The following is a 21,275-nucleotide window of genomic DNA, read 5'->3' as shown; positions in this document are numbered from 1 at the left end:
ATGTATTGGTCTAAGGTCTTGAATTAGCCTCCACGACCCCCTCCTTTACTTTTTTCACAGGATACACTGACGTATTGCAGGACGACTCTGACGTCACTAAGATGCCTTGCTCCATCATGGCAGAAATTGCCTTAAAAATCCCCTCATCTGCATCTCTGGACATGGGATATTGTATGCCCTGGGTAAAATTGCTCCTGGTTTCAGTTTAATCTTCACTTCTCCAACCCCCTTCAAGAACGTACGTCATAGGGTCCTGTAGTCCATACTGTGGCAGGTACCTTGGCCATGTCGTCATCAAAATATTCAGGACGGGTCTGTGCCAACATCATTCTCTGAGGTACTTCTCTTGCCTGGCAGCCCTGCCATAAGCACATGCATACCATATGGGAATATTTCTGGCTCTAGTGGTATTGCTCTCATGGCTGGGTGTCCCGTGTATGCTCTGATTATCTCGCATACGTTTGAATAGTGCATTCCTGGAGTCAAACATACTATGCCCTCCTCCGTGAATGAGATTGTCATGTTTAACTTTGTCATCAAATCTCGACCCAAAATGTTTACTGGTGTCTCTGACGTGAGTATAATAAGGGCTCTTTATTTCACACTCTCCTATTGAGAATGGGAGTGCATTTGTAAAGGGAACACGACTCGTCGCTTCTGTGAAACTGTGAGTATGTATGGCCTAGCTGGACAAGGAAAACTTGCCTTCACGTATGCACGAGCGTGTTGCACCCGTGTCAACTAAGAAGTAATATTCTTTATCCCCTATAATGACATCAACCCTAGGTTCCCTGTGAGGGTCTAGTGTCACTGATAGGATAGAACACATCAAGGTTCCCAGTGAGCTGTCCTAGTCCATATACAGCTTTGGCTTACCATGTGCTGGTGCATTTCTCCCATTCCCACTATTAGTCCCCATTCCAGGGTTAGTGGCCTGCCCTGTGCTTATCCTCTGCGATCGTTGCAGCGGTGCTTGTTGGGATTGTCCTAGTGCAAAATTCCCCATGCTTTGTGGTTGCACACCTTGTTGTGCTCCTGGCTCTTGCTGCTGCACCGTGTGATTCTGTGCACCACCCTGCTGTAAAACTACAGGTGGATTTGCCATGCATGCTCCTGTTCCTTGGCCGCTCTGCATCATGCCAAATGCCCCGCCATTCCACACAGCCAACATACTGACGGTGATCGAATCATTTGTCCATTTGACATATCGTGGTTACCATTTTGCATATTATGAAAACCTCCTTGATTGTTTTGGAAACCTCCCTGATTGCTCTGTCATCCTGCCATCCTCTTCCCCTAAATCCTCTTCCCCTGCAATAAAATCCCATATTGCCTGGATTATTTTGCTGTGGACTAGCCACCTGCTGCATGCTTGCTTCAGCTGTGCTACTTATGGCTCCCTCAAGAGCATATTCTGACAATTTCTTTTGCACCAGTTTCGCTTCCTCACCCTTTCGAGTTGCTTCCTTTTTGCAATTCTTTTCCTTAAGCCGTCCACAATAATTTGCAATGGTCAACTGTATTTCAGCCCAAGGCTTAGCTTCAATTCCAACCAATTTCTTGAGTTGTTTCTATATCGGCTCTGGCAACCCTTGGCACAATATATGGGAAAACACAGGTATAGATTTCGTACAAGATTCATGAGTCTCGAGCACCAATGCGTCTTGAAAATTCTGTATGTAAATTAATGGATCTTCAGACTCCTTCATCTTTCGCGTCATTATAGCTCCCATATCGGAAGTGTCTGGGTATAGTTCCCACAGCGCTTTCCATACTGCGGTTCTACAATTGTTAAATGGAGCTCCGCCGTGCGTGGTATTAATTGTGGTTACACCAGGCTAGCCTGCTTATGCCCACATGTCGTCTACTCTCTCACCAAGTATGGCGATTAAGAGACCTTTGTTATCCCCTATAGCTAACGTGTTTCCTCAAGTCATTTTTTCTAACTAATGTATCCACTTTCCAGCTCCCGATGTCAGCATTGGAAGCTTGTTTTTCAAATGTTCTCGATCCATGTGTGGCCATGGTATATATTGCGGTCTTACTCCCCCTTCGCGTGCAACAGAAATTGGAACGTGTATCCCTCTCTCTCTTCTCTCATTGTTCTCCTGCCTATTGCAGGGGTAATATTCCCGCATCGCTGTCTACCTTGCATTGCCCTTAGTCTGTCCACATAGGGCGGCGAAGACACCCCCCTCTGACCGTGAGATACTTCTTCATATCGATTAGGCTGCGTGGTGGACTCTGATACTCTCGGTGCATATTTGCTATTGTCCGACCACCTTACCCTTTTTTCCCTCAGGAGTCGTCTTTGGCTCCTTCCCTCTTCCTCATTTTCTTCGCGCTCCTCCCTTTCAGAGTTGGACATTGTCTGCCCCCAACTAGTGCGACTTCTCGTGTCCTCTTTGTTCCTACTTATTTCTAATCTATCCAGGGACAGCTCTCTATTCCCACTACTTCGGAAGACATTCTCATTGTCATACAGTTGAGTGCTCTCAGGCGTCTGTCTTCACCCTCCCCTTGGGGTATTTGTTCAAGCCCCATTTCATCATATATTCTATCGATCGTTTCTCCGATGCTTCTGGTGTCGAAGTCATCGTCAATATTTGCGCTAGTCGTGCCTGGTACTGAATCTACTCAGGAAATAATTCTTCGATGTCTTCCCAGTCTACAACTGGAGCGCGTTTTTTAACCTCTCTCCCTAGATATTCAAGATCTCGTGCTCTCCGTCTTCGCTTGCGTTCTACATCGTAATTAAATTCTTTGCGTTTCCTCGCCTCTTCTCTGACCCTATCTTCTTCCTTTCTCTTTTCATTTCTGCGTTCATCTGCCCTTTGTATTTCCTCATCTCTGTCTTTTTATTCTTTTCTCGCGTGTCCTTTGCTCTTCCTCTAACCTTTGTTCTTTCTGTCTGTCTTGATCATTGGATGATCTTGGGTTGCAATCAAGCTGTATCTCTTGTTCTTCGCGATATAGCTGTTCTCGCCTTTGTCTGTCTTTCTTTCACCTCTTAACTCCCTTTCTTTCCCCTTTCTTCATGTCTCATCTAACCTCTTCTTTTGTTTTACGTCATCAATGCCTTTGCCATCGAGTTTCAATAAAATGTGTCCTCCCATCCATTCGACTTTTGAGAATGCTAGAGATCAGTTCTATCTTTGCTTCCCTTTCATCGGTTTCCTTCTCTCTCTTTGTCGAGAGATGCACTTATCTGTGCCTGATCTCTTCTTTTGTCATCACTTCTCTCCTTTTCCCGGAGGTAATATTCTTGTCCTTATCTTTCTCTTGATTTTCATCACTACTATGTGTAGGTGACTCATATGCAGGGTTGTTATACCCCGTGGCTGCTTTAAGCTCTCTTAGCGGGTATAATCCCTCGTCCTTACTTTCTTCAACTTTTGTTTTGGGTGGGGCAGGTGGCGCGGTAGGCGTCTCACCCCCCCTCTGTGCATACATTAAGTATCCAATCTGTTGGCATCCCTTCCTTCTTTCCCTGTTCATAAATTTTCCACAACTCGAGAACAGCAAGGCGTTTTTCTAACTTCTTGCCTGTATTTGTGGCATGCAAATATGTCATCATATGTTGTAAGACGGCTTTAGATAAAGACCCATTTTGTGGCCATGGCATAAACATCTTGTGGGTGGTACCCTTAACCCACTCGGTACTATATTTCTTTAGCTTGGGTGTGTGCTTTGGCAACTGCTTGCATAAGTGTGCCAATGGAGTCATGTCTTCCATGCTTAAATCTGTTCCCTTTTCTCTTATATAACACTTGTCAATGCTTTTGTGTGGCTTAAACAACTTCTAACAATATGAGTGAGCACCAAACACTCAAGCTCTGATCCAAATTTTCACAATTTTATACTTTCGAATTTATTTAAAAACATCAATTCATATGCGATTTTCTCAGCTATCCAATTGCAAAAAATTCAAATCTGTTTTCTTTAAAAAATAAAAATGTACATATGACAGCACAACAAAACCTGTAAGACAGACGCTTGACTGACTAGACAGACACCAGCTGGACATATATATCTCTGCCTCTAATTATTACCCCTTCATGGGGTGTAAACGTACCCCTTTCACAACATCTTTAAACTTTGTGGTAGTCTAATCCTTCCCCATTATGTAGCACTCTGGGTACACGTTTCTTCTAGCCCTTGTATTGAAAGTCTAGGTGTAAGGCGAATCCACCCACTTCTCGGGTGTCTGCCCCGGTATCCTCTCTCTTCTCGGGTGTCCTCCCCGGTAACCTTTCTCTTACTTAATTATTCCCCAGTCATTATCCATATATATATATATATATATATATATATATATATATATATATATATATATATATAGTCTTCTCTACTTCTAACTATATTTAGTTTTTTCCCGCCTCCCTCCGTTACCTTTTTCCGTTACTTGTTCTAGAGCATGAACTTTTGCCAGAATATTAGTCTTTTTCCTTTTTCAATCACTGTTTGCATGGTTCTTCTCTGGACCCTCGGGATCACTGCCTTCTTCAACTTTGCGCACGCTCAACTGCCCGTAGGAATGGGAAGGGATGTGTGGGGAAAACAGGTCCCTTAAGGCCCATGTCTGCAGTATTTCTCTTTAATCTACCACCGTCTACGGGGAGCTTCATGGTCTACTTGGCCGAATGGCAAAGGATTTATGATATTGCCGAAGACCTAGTTACTTTATGTCGACGGTCAATAGGTGTCTTATTCAAATCAATTATCGATAACCATCAGATCTCTGCTACCAAGTGTACCAAGGAGACCCCCGGCCAGCCCATAGAGTTGGGGTTTGCTCCAAAAGTACTTTAAGACGAGATAGTTGCACCTTGATATGGATGGAGGTGCAGATTTATTACTCCAACACCAATCAATAAGGACAACTCAATGGTTTGGCAAAGGGAGTTCATTTAATGACAAGTACAAAAAACTGGGAGTCATGGCAATCAGCAGTGATGCGATAGTCTGTCTCGCTTCAACTCCAATGAACATCATACAAAACACATCGTTCATACTGAAAATTTGTCATAAGTGACGTGTAACACTCAAAAGTTAATGAGCATTTCTATTGGTTAGGAAAAGGTGACTTAAAAATAGGTGCTCTATCTGTATATGGTAACGGAGCGAGGGATTGGGTAAAACACTGTCAGGTGGGCGTCTAAGCCCTTCCTTCAAATGACTATTGTGGACATCACCAAAAGTATGACGTCCCATTGGCTCTACTAACAATAGGACCCTAGATTATTTGGTCCATTGTGATTGGGTTGGCATCAACTTTGCTTAGCAGCATGGACAGCCAGGTGCAGGGTGCCCCCTCAGCTACCTGGCCTTCCTCCAATTAAGGTAACAATCAGTCATCACTTCACCAACAATGTGTCAATTATATCTTCTGCCTGAGAAAGTTCTGCTATCTTCTCCTGGGCGGATGCCATGCGTAGGTGTGAACTCGTGCTTCTCCTCGCTCGGATGGTCACATGATGCAGACACTGTGAATTTGCCTAGTTTCTCTCGATTTGTGCATTTAATTCTTATTCGGCTTGCCACCTGCCTACACTTCCTTATCTTGAAGAGGCAGGATATTCTGTTCTTAAGTTTCAATTAGATGTAGCTACTGTTTGTTCCTTCTATTGGTATGACCTTGGCTCCTTTGGCATGATTTGCATCTGCCAAGTTTCGATTCAGCCGCCTATTCTCGTTTTGCTAGAATATGAAGATTGTCATTCTTGGCTTTTAGTAACCTAAGTTGGTTTTGCTTTTCGTGCAAAGTGGATTCGCACTTATAATACTGTGCTTTGTTTTGAGGTAGATTATGTAAACATGGCGCTTGCCGCACTATTCTTCTACTAAGCATAGCAAGCCGTACTGTTTTCTTAGCTTTCTTGAGTTTCAAGCATATGTACAGGCATAAACTGATCAACTGTAGTCATTTTGCTTACAGCTTACCTCTTACATTTTGATAGCTCCCTATCACTATAAGCTCACCATCTCTTTTCTCATGGTATTTCGTCTCCTTGTCTCATTCTCGGTTCATCATTTGTTCTATCTGCGAGTCTGTCCGGGCTCTCATGATGTCACCATTCGTCTTCCATTAAGACCTTTTTGGTTTACTCCGGGACGGTGCTCAGGCAATCTTCATTTCGTCTCATTTGTTGGTAGAGTTTTCTTAATGGATATCTAACTGCCCATGGTTGTCTGGTTATTGGTACTTCAATAGGAGTTGCTCTCCTGATGGGTACTGGGCAGATCCCTACTGCGGCTCTCTGCTGGTTAATTCGCTCATCATACGTCACATATTTTGGTGTGAATGTTCCTGGTACTTCGCAATGGGTGATTCGTGTGCAGGCTTTTTTGGGACCTCATCTACAAGAGTGTGCTCTGTCCCCAGCAGCCCCCACCCACTCCGTCAGTATCTCCTGCCACCTCTTCAGCCTCTGAAGACAGGTTCTTCCTAAGGTTCCAGACGCTGATGCGAACCTCCCAGAAGGGGGTCATCCTGCTGGATGCTGTCAGGGACTTGCTCCCTCCGGTCGTCCCACCGGCGCCCATAGTCATTCCTCCCATGGCTCTGGTGCAACTGGCCCCAGTGCATCTCCCACTGGCCCCTTTGATTCCATCTCCCCTGCCTCCCACAGTTCAGGCTGGTCCGCACACCACAGCCCATGGCGCCCAGCACTCCTCCACCCTCTCTGGACCAGCCAAACACTCAAGTGGACAAAGACGAGGAGGAGCACCCTGACTCGCCATCGTCAGCAAAGGCCTTCCACAACAGGCTTGGCAGAATATTTGGGCCTTCCTCAACCCAAGGTAGAACAGCCCTCTACGACCCCCTACCAAAACGGGTATCCCGATGCAGAAAGACGTTGTGGCCTTGGCAAAAAAGGGCTGGCTCAAGCCCCACTTGGCCCAACCTGTCAAACGCCTCGATGCAAGTATAGACTGATGGCTTGGGATCGACTCTTGCTGTCGGCGCACTCTCAACCTCATTCTTCAGTGATTGCTGTTGGGTCACTTTACTCTAAGCCTCAGTCGTCCTCACCCACCTTGGCCTCGGCACTGCTAGGCAAGGAGGAAAAGATCTTGGAGGTGTATGGGAAGAAACTGTACTCCAATACTCCTTGCACCTGCGTCAATAAAATGTGGATGCCATGCTGGCAGCTGCTAACCAGAGATTTTGGCAGGGAAATAGCAGACTTCCTTCCAGAACTTCCGGTTCAGAGCCAGGCACGCTTCAAGGTGGATCTAGGAGAAGCCAAGCTGGTTGCGCAGGAAATCATGGAGTCCCACGGCCAGGCCATCGGTATCGCCACAGACATGAGAAGGACGGCCTAGCTTCGGGCTACTAAATTTAACCCTGATGTCCAGGAACGCATATTGGACCTTCCGTTTGAGGGTAGTGGCTTCTACCACTCTACCACCGCCGAGGAACTACATACAAAGAAAAACAGCTCACAAGCTGCGAAGTCTTTATCCTAACAAAGGCCACACCTAAGGCAGACACCCAGTGGCATCAACGTTCCGACAGGAGGCGGTCGTTCGGTGGGTTCCGGGCTTCCAGGAACGGAGGTCGAGACAACCTGACTGCTTACCCAGTCAGCACAGGCGCAAACAACAAAGTGGGGAGGGCCCTCGTCAGCATCAGCCTCAGAAGGAAAGAAAGCATGACGCGTCTCTTCGGGGGTCTGTGCGCCTCCAGTGGGGGGCAGGCTTTTCATTCATGTGCAATTTTGGTGCCAGAGGTTCGCGGACCCCTGCATCCTCTCGGTAGTATCCTCGGGGTACCGCCTACTGGTCCCTTCTCCTCCTCCTCCCTCCCCTCCACTCCCACAGATTGGGACAGCAACTCTGTTGGCAGAGATCCAGTCGCTCGTCGAGAGCCAGGCAGTGGAAGAAGTCCCAGCCTCCCATTGAGGATTGGGCTTCTATTCCAGGATTTTTGCCATACAAAAGAAGAACCAGGCTGGCCTGGGAGTTGTGTTGGACCTATCCACCCTCAACCTCTCCCTCCCTCTTCAGAAATTCAAGCTGGTAACGCCAGCACTCATTGCGTAGACAATGGACAGGGGAGACTGGATGTGCTCCCTGGATCTGAAGGACGTCTATCTACACGTCCCAATTTGGCAGCCACATCACTCTTCCTGTGCTTCAGGATCATGGGCTGCCATTTCCAGTACAAGGTGCTACCCTGCAGCCCACTCGGAGCCTCACCTTCCTGGGCATCATCTGGGATACAAGCTTCAAGAGGGTTTTCCCTCGGAGGAAAGATTGCGGCCATCAAGAGGGACACTACGCTCTTCCTTACCAGAGCAGTGGCCTCAGCCTGGTTGTACCAGCACTTACTGGATATCATGGCAGAAGTGCTACGGGCCGTGACACACACGAGACCCAGGATTGGGAGGTTACAGCTGCACTTCGCATCCTCTTAGAATCAGGAGAAAGGCTCCCAAGTGAAGCTGGTCAGCATACCTCCTTCTCTCCACTCGGACCTCACATGGTGGTCCAGGGACTGCAACCTACAGACAGGCAGTCCCTTTCAGCAGCTGTCCCTGCAGGTCTTCATCACTACAGACTCCTCCCTGGCAGGCTGGGGAACCACTCTGGACAGCCACAGCATCCACAGAGTCTGAACCTTGCAGGAGCAGGAGTCACATAACAATTGGCTGGAGCTCAGGGCCATCTGGCTAGCCTCAGAGCATTCCTTCCGCTCATTGGGGGCAGGACCATCCTTATTCAGACCGACAACTCAACCAGCATGTACTATGACGAACAAGCAGGGGGGGTACCAGGTCCGCTCCGCTGTGCAGCCCAGCGGTTAGCATGTGGGTATTGGCCGTTGAGAAACATCTAACTCCTGGCCGTCCACTTTCTTGGGGAGGTCAACTTGGAAGTGGACAGGCTCAGCAGACTGGGAGTGGACAATTACGGATAATTGAACAACCAGGTGCTGCAGGTGGATCGACACATGGGGCCACCCTCAGGTGGATCTAATTGCCTTATTGAAGAACAGGAAGTGTCATCAGTTTGCGTCTTGGCAGGAGTAGGGCCTCGGCTCCCTGGGGGACGAAATGTAGATTCAATGGGAGGGCATGACAGCCTATGCCTTTCCTCCCACACTCCTGATCCCCAGGTTAATCCACAAGATAACGGAAGCTTGCCACCTCTGCATCAATTTGATAGCTCCATGGTGGCTGGCGAGACCGTGGTTCTCCAAGCTGCTCCGCCTCTCGGACAGACCACCCATTCACCTTACGCTGAGTCCAGCACATCTCCTTTCCCAGCGGGGGGGGTTAGGGTCCTCCACCCTGCACCTAAAACGTTAGCCCTTGCAACAAGGTTCCTGAGCAGATCTCCCTCAAGCACCTGAGCCTATCTCAGGCTAACCAGAGATCATTCAGGGCGCCAGGAGCAAGGCTACCAGGAGCCAATCCAAAAGTAAATGTAGTAGGTTCAGTCATTGGATGAACTCTAAGGAGATTGACCCCCTTACGTGCATGATGGATGATGTTCTCTCCTTCTCGGCACACCTCGCGCACTCAGGCGTGCAAGTGGACACATGTTGCACCTATCTGGCAGCCATAGGGGCCTACAGAAATTCAGAGGTGGAGGTCTTCTCCTCTTCCAAACCGATAGTCAAACATCTGGCGGGCTTTTCCACCCTCTACCCGCCCATCAAGAAGCCACACCCCTTGTGGGACCTCAATGTGGTGTTTGGCGCCTTGGCACACAAACCCTTTGATCCAATGGGTTCCGTGGATATGAGGCTGGTCACCATTAAGACAGCTTTGTTAGTGGGACTCGCCTCTGCTCGCAGAGTCAGCGAGATCCAGGCTCTGGTGGTCTCAGAACCCTATAACACTTTCCACAGGGATAAAATGGTCCTGCGGACTCACATGGCGTTCCTACCTAAGGTACCCTCTGCTTTCCATCTTAACGAGGAAATTGTCTTACTCACTTTTTTCGCTGACCCCCAAGAACGAAGCTCAGAGAGTCTTGCACTGTCTGGATGTCAGGCACGCTCTGAAATTCTATCTGAGCAGGACGAACGGCTTCCGCAAGTCGGTCGCACTTTTTGTCACCTTTGGGGGATCCAGGTCCGGGTATCAAGCATCCAATGCTTCAATTGTATAGTGGATTGTGGCAGCCATCAAAGAGTTCTGAGTGGCAGCACGAGCCGCTGACAGCTAACATGCATGCGCACGCGGTCAGAGCCAAGGACACGGCCATCATATTCCACCGGCAGGTTCCGTGGCAAGTGATATGCAGGGCGGCCACCTGGTCCACACCTTCGGCTTTCTGTAAGCATTACTGTTTGGACGCCGGCTCTAGGTCAGATGCAGCCTTCGGACAGGCAGTTCTAAGGAACATATTTGCTTAAGGAGGGTCTACTCTCCACCTTGGGGCTACATTCAGTTGTAATCACCCATGCAGTATGGAGGAAAGGGGACGAATCATAAGAGTAATTATAAGTTACTGTCCATAGTGACTAACATACTTTTGTTAGTCCCCTTTCCTCCATATGTCCCGCCCTCCACCGTTATAATACTGGTCTCATTAGGCAATGTTAAATATTGTCGATGCATCAATGGGGACTGAGGTGTGGCCCTGGTGGGTGGAGCCAGAGTAGCACATGCTCTCAGGGCCGCACCCACGCGCGCCTCTAAATGTAAAAGGGAAGAAGGGTTTTTCTGGTGAAAAAGGTTCTGTCTCCCGTCCATAGGAAGGGACGCCCATGCACTATGTAGGAAAGGGGACTACGTTAGTCACTACGGTGAGCAACTTATAATTTTTCTATAGCAGAGATCTAGCTTCAAGTAGCACTTGATCACTTTGTAGAAAATATGTATTGTGCCAAGTGGATATCATCATGAAGTGATGCCCATAGTAAGACCCATCGGGCGTGGGGTTTAGCTGAGACGTGACTTCAGAAAACAAGGGTTTGATTAGGTGTGGAAGTGGAAACCTGTAATTGCACAGGACACTACACAACTAGTTTTACACATGTGCTTTACGTATATTTAAAAATGTCACGCACAGGAAGAGAAGGCCATTTTACCATGAAAACTGTACTGATTGAATGCAAAATCCAGAATGAGATAGATGGAAGGTCGCCCTCCTCCAGAGTTATGGATTTGGCCACTGTTGGCGCCCTGATGCCTGCGGGCTGCCGGCGCTATATAAGCACACACATAACATAACATATTGCACATTTCCGCCGTAATCTTGGACCCCTTAAAAATCAGAAAGACAGCCAGGCCTCTAGGGTCTTTCCAATGACGGTTCAGCTGTCGGTACAACTATGGTTTAGCTCATAACAACTATATTCAACATATTAAAGAAGCCTACTCTGGCAGCAATGAAGAGGTTCATGAAATGCAGCAAAAACGAATTGTTCTCTTCGAAATCAATTGAAACAAGCTCTTGGAGCTGAAATGCAAATGCACTTAACCTTATTGCAGTTGAACTAAATGTATCTATGACCATTAAAATTGGATAACTGTTGGATGCAGTGACGGAGTAGAAAGCCAGCTGAAGGGTTCACAGGTTAATGGCGGGTTGGATGAAAGGTGCTCAGTGTGGGTCTCAAAGAACGCCCCAGGAAAGCGCCGGGCCAAACTCTGTCACTTGTACTAATGAGGTAAATCGCAGCAGTAAAATATTAATACTACGTCTGTAGAAGTGGTGTTTGGAAAATCTAACATCCTCACATGCTGTCATTAATAAAAGAAATTACCTGCAGAACGAAATGGCACATTGGCGCAATCATTTATTTAGTGCAGAATACACTCCATCTTGTCACAGTAACCTTATTTCTGAAATGTGTTGTGTATCCACAGCACCCAAACCATATGGCTCGCTATTTTCTTTAACCGAAATCTCAAATAATGCAGACCGCACACATAAGCCTGAAAACAACTGGATGGCCAAGTTGTATAAATTATGGGTTGTATTTTTTCCCCGAATAAAAGATACGGGGCCATATTGCAGAAGTTGTTTATTTTTTAACCAGCACTAGGGAAAATATTGCCCTGGTGCAAATATGCATTAAACACGTTTTTTGCACGTTTGCCCTAGCGCTAGTCGCACTCTCAACGGTGCAAAGGTTCGGTAATAAGGTCCAATACGTCGTCTATTAGCGAGAGCCCATTTTTTTTAATTTCTGGGTGCTATCAATAACATGCGTTACTATAGACCAAAGCGCTGGTAGTCAATGTATTCACCTTGAAATGATGAACTGTGGAGTTGGCCGCACAACTGTTCGAGCACGTGACATGCAGATTTCATACACGACTGTCAGCAGAAAGTGGGTACCTCAAATAACAAAATGACTTGCACAGTACTTCTTTTATGATTGAACCGTGTGAGTGTGAGGAGTAGATGTGTAAATGGCCTTAATTGACCTTAGGACAAACAACCAAAACACCCCTGACCCATTCCTTTTTCCAGTCAAATGAATACATCGTTTTTTTCGGGCTGATCATGTGCCCGTCTGCTTGAATGGTTTATGTGCAGGCTGGTGTGTAATATGAACTACAGTTTATTTATTTTTGTTTTTTTTTCGTGGTTGGTTCATTACAAAGTTGTCGCGTTTTATAACGGATCAATACAAAATGTCATTCAATGCATTCTCAATCCTACACAATCATATTTATATCAATTAATCAATGTCATTCACCCTTCAACTCAACTGCCAGATTCCCTTTACTATTCTTGCACTTGCTAAAAATGTTATAAAATATCTTATAAAAATCTAGTCCCAATAATGAATGGCGCGTCATGAACTCCCTGGATTCGGTTTCACAAGGCATTAACTGTAGCCATACGTACGTTAGTTAAACATCTACTAATATATCTTAGATTTCGCCCTACCAATTTTGGTTACTATTCTATAAACTGTCCTAGGGTTTCGATTTCTTTATCTGATTCACGCCACATGCATAATTGTTGTTCAATCGAGAGGCCATTCTTAGTCCTATCATTTGTTGCGTGGACATTGGGTTTAAGCAGAACCAGAAGAATTTCTGTCGGATTTTAGGACATAGAAACCTCCTTAAATACTGGGAAGTGTCGGGTTTTGCGCCCTTCCGGGCACTAGCCACATATCATTTCTTGGCTCAAGACGTACCCTAGTCACTGTTCCATAATTTAACTTTGACTAGAGTACTAATCGGCAAGAATGGACATAATCAACAGATTAGGCTTATTTCATATGTGTGTGTTGTATGGCTATCAATTAGTGAGTTGATGGATAGTGCGTGCAATTTTGGTGCATGTTGCATGCATTGTTGAGTCGTATAAAGGAGTGCACAGGTTTTACAGTGTAGGAAGTGCCCTTGTAGTGTGCACCCATATGCTTAATGGTGACTGGTCCTTCGCTGATATGCCACATATTAGGACAGTAGGTCCAAGTGGCACAGATCTTTGTAGCCATGCCATGTAGTGACATAGTATATCACAGGGAAACATGGACCTCTGTGTCACCATGTGTCATTGCAATAAAGGGCTAGGCACTTCTACCATATAGACAAACCACCCTTCAGTCACATGATATGCCCTTCATTTACATAACTGTGTATGAGACAACACAATTACTGCTTTCCCACTATCTAAATCTCACGCTATTACATTTTAATAAATAATGTAGAGTAACTCGGCAACAACCAGACATAGAAAAAATAGCCCGTTGGGGAAAAAGGCTAGTTGGACACTTTTTCTAGAAGAAAAAGAGCTTTATTTGGGATACAAAAACGAAAATGTCGACAGGGTATTAGGAGTCCACTGCTGCAGAGCTCTCTCTCTCCATCAAAGTGAAATTTATCTCAAAACCGTAGACATTGTCATTCACGACTCATTCAATATACGGTATTCTTCCCCCACCCTCATTGGCTACTACCTATTTACATGCTAATGGTCGCATATGGGCCCTTCTCCTGCAACCTTTCCACACGTGGGCAGCGGCCTCTTAACCAACCTCGAAATGCTGCAAGGTAATTGGTTAAACTTTAAAAAGAACAACCCAGTCTTTACTCCTAACCACATGATGTGCACCTGGTCGTCAACATGAACCCAGCAGATAGTTTCGAGGTCAGCCTTGTCCTTGCAAACAAAGCAACTCTTTTTACATGCCAATCACGCAGGCGCCCCACCATGACTCCCCGCTGCAATCTTATAAGCAGTGGCATCACCCTTTGCTCTCCATGGTACAAATCACGGACCGTGTTGGGCTCTGGTCCCCTGTATCAGTTACTCCTCTCAGGATGTAGGCTGGTGTCCCATTAATCCAACCAATTCATGAAGGATTTAAGAGTCTTATTGGCAGCTCAAGAACTCCCCCATGACTATTGCCTTCGTACTGGGCTGCAGCCTTTCTCCCATTTGGCTGCTCGCATTCCTACCTAATTGTTCGAAGACTAGCTAGATACATTTATATGTGGGTGTACATGCATTTTTGCTACCATGTCTGGGAATTGGAATGCAATAATTAGACGAGAGATGGGGCCTAGTTCTGTGTTTCCAACTCGGCCTACGAGGATCCAGACCTACTTCTTAAACACAGAATTAGTTCATGCTGTGAATGTCCCACACATGCAATTTATTCTACATAACACTATCACAAAACAAATGGTTAGTTTACCCTATATGAGCTTCAAGATTACATGCATCTCCCACCGGTTGCTTCAACCCATGGAGTCCCCCTCCCCTCTATACCACCTTCACCACGTTCTCCATATGTTAATGTATTTTCAGCAGTCTGACTCGTTTGCGAGAGGCAGTTGTTTGGACGTGCATCCCAACAACATGTATGTTTATCGTTTAAAGTACCACATAATACAATATGAATCCAAGCAACACATTTTTCCACAGAAAGTAATGATAAAGACATGGCAGTCAGCATAACCACCTAAACACTGCTGCATATCACAGAGAGCTGTGATAAGCCAGATATAGGAGGCCAACATTAAGACATGATTCAATCAAACATTTATTAGAAACTTAAAGAATAATGTTCTCTACTCCCTATCAGAAAAAATAATTCCCTATGCTTTAAAACAATAAAAAGGAGTGTATTAGAACCTGAGAGGAGTGATTGTGGAAACTGAACGTTCATTTGGCAGCTATCTACTTTTTCAGCACTGCGAGCAACGTGACGCTCTTGCTGAACAGAATTGACTTCCTGGAGGAGGCGGGTCTTGCACGGGACACGCGACGGATCACGTGACCCTTTGCAGGCTTATACGGCCCGACCAACTGCCCGAGCGGCGAGTGTATTAGAACCTGAGAGGAGTGCTTGTGGAAACTGAACGTTCATTTGGCAGCTATTTACTTTTTCAGCACTGCGAGTAGCGTGAGCAGCGTGACGCCCTTGCTGAACAGAATTGACTTCCTGAAGGAGGCGGGGCTTGCACGGGACACGTGACAGATCACGTGACCCTCTGCAGGCTTATACGGCCCGACCAACCACCCTTGCGGCGTTAAGCCGGCAGCGGGGACAAGGGTGCAGCATTGACAGCACTGTTTGCTGTTTGGCTCTGTGAGGTGAGAGGAGAACCCTGTGTGTAATCTTGGTGCAGTGGCGAGTTTCCGCATATACTTTAACTTTCCTGCAAGAATTCTGCAATTTTGGTGTATTAGCCTATCAAGTAGGTCACTGGGAGACTGTGGAGGAGCTCTCTTTGATCCCAGGTACTGTCCCTCAACTACTGCTATTTTAGGTTTCAACCTTGTATGGTTGCTAATTGGGACCTTTTATGTGCATCTACACTCCGAAAGGAGGGTCCACTCTTGGGTAATTGCTTTGTTTAGTTGGACATTGGGGAGGAGTGACGGACTAAGACTGCTCCTCAAGCCATCGGGCGTTCCCAAGGCAGTGCAAACATAATATATATATTTTTTTTAATTCATGCTATATTGAATCTGCTATTTACTGAATGTCGTATATATTATAATTTTCGGGCAAGTGCTCTGGTAAAGTGTTTTGGGGTGCTGTCTAGCATTTTAGCTTACAGCGAGGCTGTATAGTGGAGTTAAGTTTTATCTATTCAAAAAGTGTTTTTGTGTTGTGCTTTGGAAAAGATTTCTCATTTATAATTGTTTATCTATTTATTTGTTGTATAGTTTGGGCTAACATACAGTCAAGATTACCCTCCCTGAAAACGGGGATGCCTGTATCCATTCAACCAGTTCGCCCTAAATTCTCTGGTAACTCTGTAATTGCTGTCCAAAAGAAACCAGCACTCACTTTGTGCTCGACCCCGGTCTCAAGCCGTTACCGCAATGGCAATAAACTACCCTTTAAAGGGCCGCCATTGCCTGATATTCAGCAATTCTATAAAGAAACACACAAGGTCACTATGTCTGATATACTGAGTGATATTCCACTCTCGCAACCCGAGTGTCTGACTAAGGCAGTGCAGCGTAACTATACGCCATGTTTTCACCCTAAAGTCAGACCCCCTCCCCCATCCTTGCCGGTGTTGTGTATTTCGCTATCTGACAGTGTGCTTTTACATAATCTGCCGCCCTCAGCCCCTGTTCCTCCTGAGGCTAACCCAGTTGCATGTGTGCCTTCTGATGTTGCGGTAATTAATTTGGACTTGAATGAGTCAGAGTTTTCCCAACAACTACTACCTGAGGGATCTCCCCTGAATTTGTCACACTCTCCAGTTATGTTCCCAGAGATTGATCTTAACTGTTATGTCATTGAAACTTCATACCTTGTTCCCACGCCACGGCGTGGTGCAGAGCCAATGGTGTTGCCTTTTAAGGTAGATACGGAAGTAGCTACCCAGAATATGATCAACCTCACCTTGTCTGCTATGCATGTGTCACTACAAACGTTATCTAAACTTTTTGACTATGTAGTTAACAATATGTGTGATCATTCTGAAAAATTGGATAAAATTCTAGCATGGAAAGAGAATGCTACTTCTCTACGTCAAGCAAAAAACACTCCTGCTTTTAGCCCTGATGTACCAAATGATCGCCCTTTGGCTATAACTGCCTCGCTGGGCATTCAAACCTCATTTGAGATACAGGTATCTGCACATCCTAAATGTGCCCAATCTTCTATGGCTAAGACTCCTCTAATTTTGGAGGAGCCTCTCATTGAAGGCATCATATTGAACACCATGGATCCCGCCACCTTACCTCCGGTAACCTCTGTTGCCTCTCTGCCAAGTGTTGGAACCAGTTCGTCGGAGTGTGCCTTATACAATATTTACCCCTAAGGCCCTCTCTGACGTTTCAAAACCTCCATCAAAACCCTTGTGTTAAAAATCTAAAAATCAAGCAGCAGCTAAGAGGAACAGCTCGTCTAAAACGAAGAGCTTTCTTCGTAATGTTCTTGCTCCTCAAAAAAGTGCTCTTATTGCTTCTTCAGTGGTATCAAAAAAATATCACCAATTGGCCGCAGCACGTCTATCTGCCCCTGTTTCTGTGTACCCATCCAGTATTCCATCCTGTGCCCCGCTTGATGCTTTGGTAGAAGCGGCAGTAGCAGTGGATGAACCCTCCATTACTAAGCTAGTGCTGGCCAAAGTCACTCAAACAGGCCCTTCCTCCGCAAATAAACGAGGCATGACCTTGCCCCTGGATTTCCATTGGCAAGAAAATCGCCGTGCGGTTGAAACCTACATGTCTGGTTTTGCTCTGTCTGCTCAAAACCTGCAATCTTGCACTCATCTATCTCTACCTAGTTGTCTTCCAAAGCCAGTGGTGCATCAGTGACATCTGGTATGGGTGGAATTGCCCGCCCTTCTGTGCCGCTTGACAAGCCAACGGCTGCCTCTTTACCTCTACCTGTATCTCAGGAGCTTTCTGGTGCATCTAAACGATCCCTTTTGGCGGAACTTGCCCCTGATTTCCTTGAACATTTGCAGGTAGCTTTGCAAAAAAGAAATTAAATCAACCTCTCCTATTGTCCCTGTACCCCTGGTGATTGGAAAAGGACCCCCGCCCTTTTGACCTTTACAAAAGCGACCAGCCAATTTTTGCCTGGTCCTAAACTGCAAACCACTCCCATGTCCACAATATGTTTTAAACCGCAACTCCATCTTCAGTATTTTCGCTGATGTACTAGCATTGGAAGATATCAGCTCACATGATCTAACTTTGGTGGATTTTTTTGATAAATGCAATCCGCATGCAGTACGCATTTCGATGCAATCACAAGTAATTCAGAATGCTACATGGTCTGCTAGAAGTCATTTGTACGAATTGGGCTTTGTTCTCTCTTTGGAGCCTAATGACAGTGCTCAATCTCTCAAGCAGCAACAACCCTCCATTACTACTCACTCCAGTAACTATGAAAGTCATTCCCAGGAGCTGAGAGGACCAAGATTCCTGTCCGAGACTCACTCTCAGCATTAAATAGTCCAAGTAGTGGAAGTAAGTACATTTTCTGTCATTAGTTGGAACTCTAGGGGTTATTCCAAGCTTGTGAATAATGATAGTAGCTCTTAGGGCAAATGCAAGTTAATACTGCTTCAAGAAACTTGGCTCAACTCTGACCCCATTTGGGATGCTCATGATGTGCTCACAATTGTGGCAGGCAAAGGTCTATGTGGCAGACTGTTATGCTAAATTTCCACTTTTCACCCAGAGTACGAAATGGCCCACCATGCACCTACCGGTATCCTGCTAGGCGTCTTCTCTCTGCCCGGTACAGGAAAGGATGTCTTCCTAATCGTGATCGTGTTACGAAAGGAAATCCCCCTGAGACCCTCTCCGGACCCCGGCCCGAGGCTTGGGCTCAGTGAAGGCCCCAGGGAAACCCCGAAGGGAAAAAACCCTGAGAAGAGCAGCTAGTGTTCGTAGACTCCTGAATGTCTTCTCCTTGGGATCAGGACAGGCTGTCAGGCCGAAGTGGAACTCTTGTCTTTACCCATAGAATGGGTACCAGGGCTGGATGTCTACAGTATCCGAAAGAGAGAGGAGAATGTTATAAAAATGGTAAGTCTCTCCCCTAACAGCATCCCCTTTTCCTGTCTTCCTTACCCTTGGACCGCGAATCTTTAGAGTTAAATGTTGAAGGTGAAGATAAGGATGATTCCCATCGAAATCTGAGAAAGAATTAAAGAAAAGTAGGAAGGAGAAATGGAAAGCGTTTAGACAGATCCAGCGTAGCGAACTCACCGCTGAATGAAAATATCTCCGAAATCCTATACCTCAGATTGGGACCGAGATTTGTTTGGGTATGAACAGATCGAGCGTTACGAACCAAAGAGGAACCGATACGTCGAGTACAAGTTGGAACCAAAGTCTGATTCTGCAGAGGGACAAAGAATAGGAAGAGCGCGGTGAAAACAGGAAGAATGGGAAACGCGTCCTATGAATAGAATAATGCCTACGAGAAAAGGGGCGGAGTCTGACGCTTACTGTGACGACTGGCAGCGACGTTCTTGTAGGAGATTGAACAAAGATGATTAACCAAGCCGAACGAAGTCTCTGTCTGAAGACAGAGTAACAGATCTGTATCGGTAAGAGAAAAGAGGAAAGGCATGAATATGAAATTAGAAATTAGAATTCTGGAGCAACCTAGAGAGAATAATCCTTAGGCGAACTCACGAAGCGTGGGGGGTACTCCTTAGAGAGTAGCAACGCGACGAGCCTGGGGTTCGCCGTCCAGATATACCGTCCTTACGGAAGTGGGCGGAGCCTCCGGAGCTGGAGATGAAAACAGTAGACTGCAGCAAGGAGTCAGAAAGGATTCCCTGCGGGAAACGCTCACCTTATTGTCATTACACCAAAGGTTTTGCAGAGGGTACGAAGTGGTCATCACACAGACCCTTTGACGGCTTACTTACTGCAATTCAAGCTGACATTAACTCTAGTATCACCCCTTGGGCCTCACCTAACGCTTTTATCTAAATGACCCAGTTGAAATTGGTTCAAACATCATATGCCATCATAAATTTATACTGGAACCCGGCAGGGATCTCATATGAATGCTTCCTAAAAGCCCTAAACACTATATTGAACTTAGTTATTTTGGACGGTTCTGTCCACAAGTTATTAATTGCAGGCGATTTCAACTTCGATTGTATTCGCTCTAACAACAAGGACAAATCGACTTACATTAAAAAATGGGCTCAATTTGCAAAACATCATAATCTCATCAGGCTTAATTGAGCATTCAGTTCTGATATCCCCTCGGTCTAGAGGTGTTTCCTCATCCATCATCGACTATATGTATACGAATGTAATGTATACGAATGTAAGTCTATTTTCGGATATTCTGGATTTTGAAATTGTGAAGTCAACCATGAGCGACCATAATCAATTAACTGGCCATTGGCAGTATTACATTGATCCCAATTTGCACAGAGACAAAATTGCCCAAGATTGGTGTAGTGTTAACAATGCAGGTAAGAGACTCTGATGGACGGAAAAGGCTTTGGATTCTTTCCATGAGCGTTTGTCCCAGAAGATTGGAAGCCTTCAGACAAACTGCAACTCCTCAAACGTTTGCTATTCCGATATGATCCAAGCCTTTCGGTCCTCGTTGCCTAGCTCCCTGTCACATTCTGCTCAACGTCACCCTACATTACATGTTTTTGATAATGCAATCAGAGAGCGCAAACGTGTGTTTAGGCTGCAGAAAAGAGAAGTGCAAAATCTGCCAGTTCACATCCGCTGTAAACATCTCATAAGCCTGAGAACTAAGCACAAGAATTGGGTCATAGCTAGGCGTGCCCACCTATATAATAGTGATAGTCAACAACTTCTGGCCGCATTACAAAGCAAAAACATTGCCAAAACCTGGGCATTCCTTAATCAGGCTACGGTTAGTCCTCAAGCTGTCATGCAAGCTAATGAAGTTTCAGAACCTGCCTGGCTTGCACATTTTTCTGACCTATATAAAGTTCCTGATGGCGGTATATCCTTAGAGTCCTTATGCCCCAGTCCACCTTTCACTTAAATTTTGATCTGGATGACATTCTTTTTTTCATCAAACAGGCCAGTCGGTCCGGTGCTCGTGGTCCGGATGGTCTCTCTAATAATATGTTAAAACCCCATCCAGAAATCTGGGGTCGTATCTTGTTTCACATTTTTAGTCTTATCAAGATGACTCAAAAACTTCCACCTACTTGGACACATTCAATAATTGTCCCCATTTTTAAAAAGGGGACAGGACCGCCCCATCCAGTTACAGACCCATAGCGTTACTGGACGCTCCAGGAAAGATTTTCTCTCGTTTAATCATGAGAGATTTACATCAGTGGATTGCACAGCCCAAGCTCAATGACTCTTTCCAGTCAGGTTTTGTGGCTGGGTTAGGC

At 45.8% G+C, this 21,275-nt stretch overlaps 1 protein-coding gene across 2 annotated transcripts in view; it reads left to right on the top strand.

Moving 5' to 3' along the window:
• DOCK1 (dedicator of cytokinesis 1) overlaps nucleotides 1-21,275 on the top strand; it is a 2,312,292-nt gene that overhangs the window by 634,698 nt on the left and 1,656,319 nt on the right. The gene's annotated exons all lie outside the window — the stretch shown is intronic.

Source organism: Ambystoma mexicanum, chromosome 8 (assembly GCF_040938575.1).
Source record: "Ambystoma mexicanum isolate Mex_15411 chromosome 8, UKY_AmexF1_1, whole genome shotgun sequence".
Lineage (NCBI taxonomy): Eukaryota > Metazoa > Chordata > Amphibia > Caudata > Ambystomatidae > Ambystoma > Ambystoma mexicanum.
Note: the sequence above shows the minus strand (reverse complement) of the source record. Positions and strands in the feature narration are given on the sequence as shown.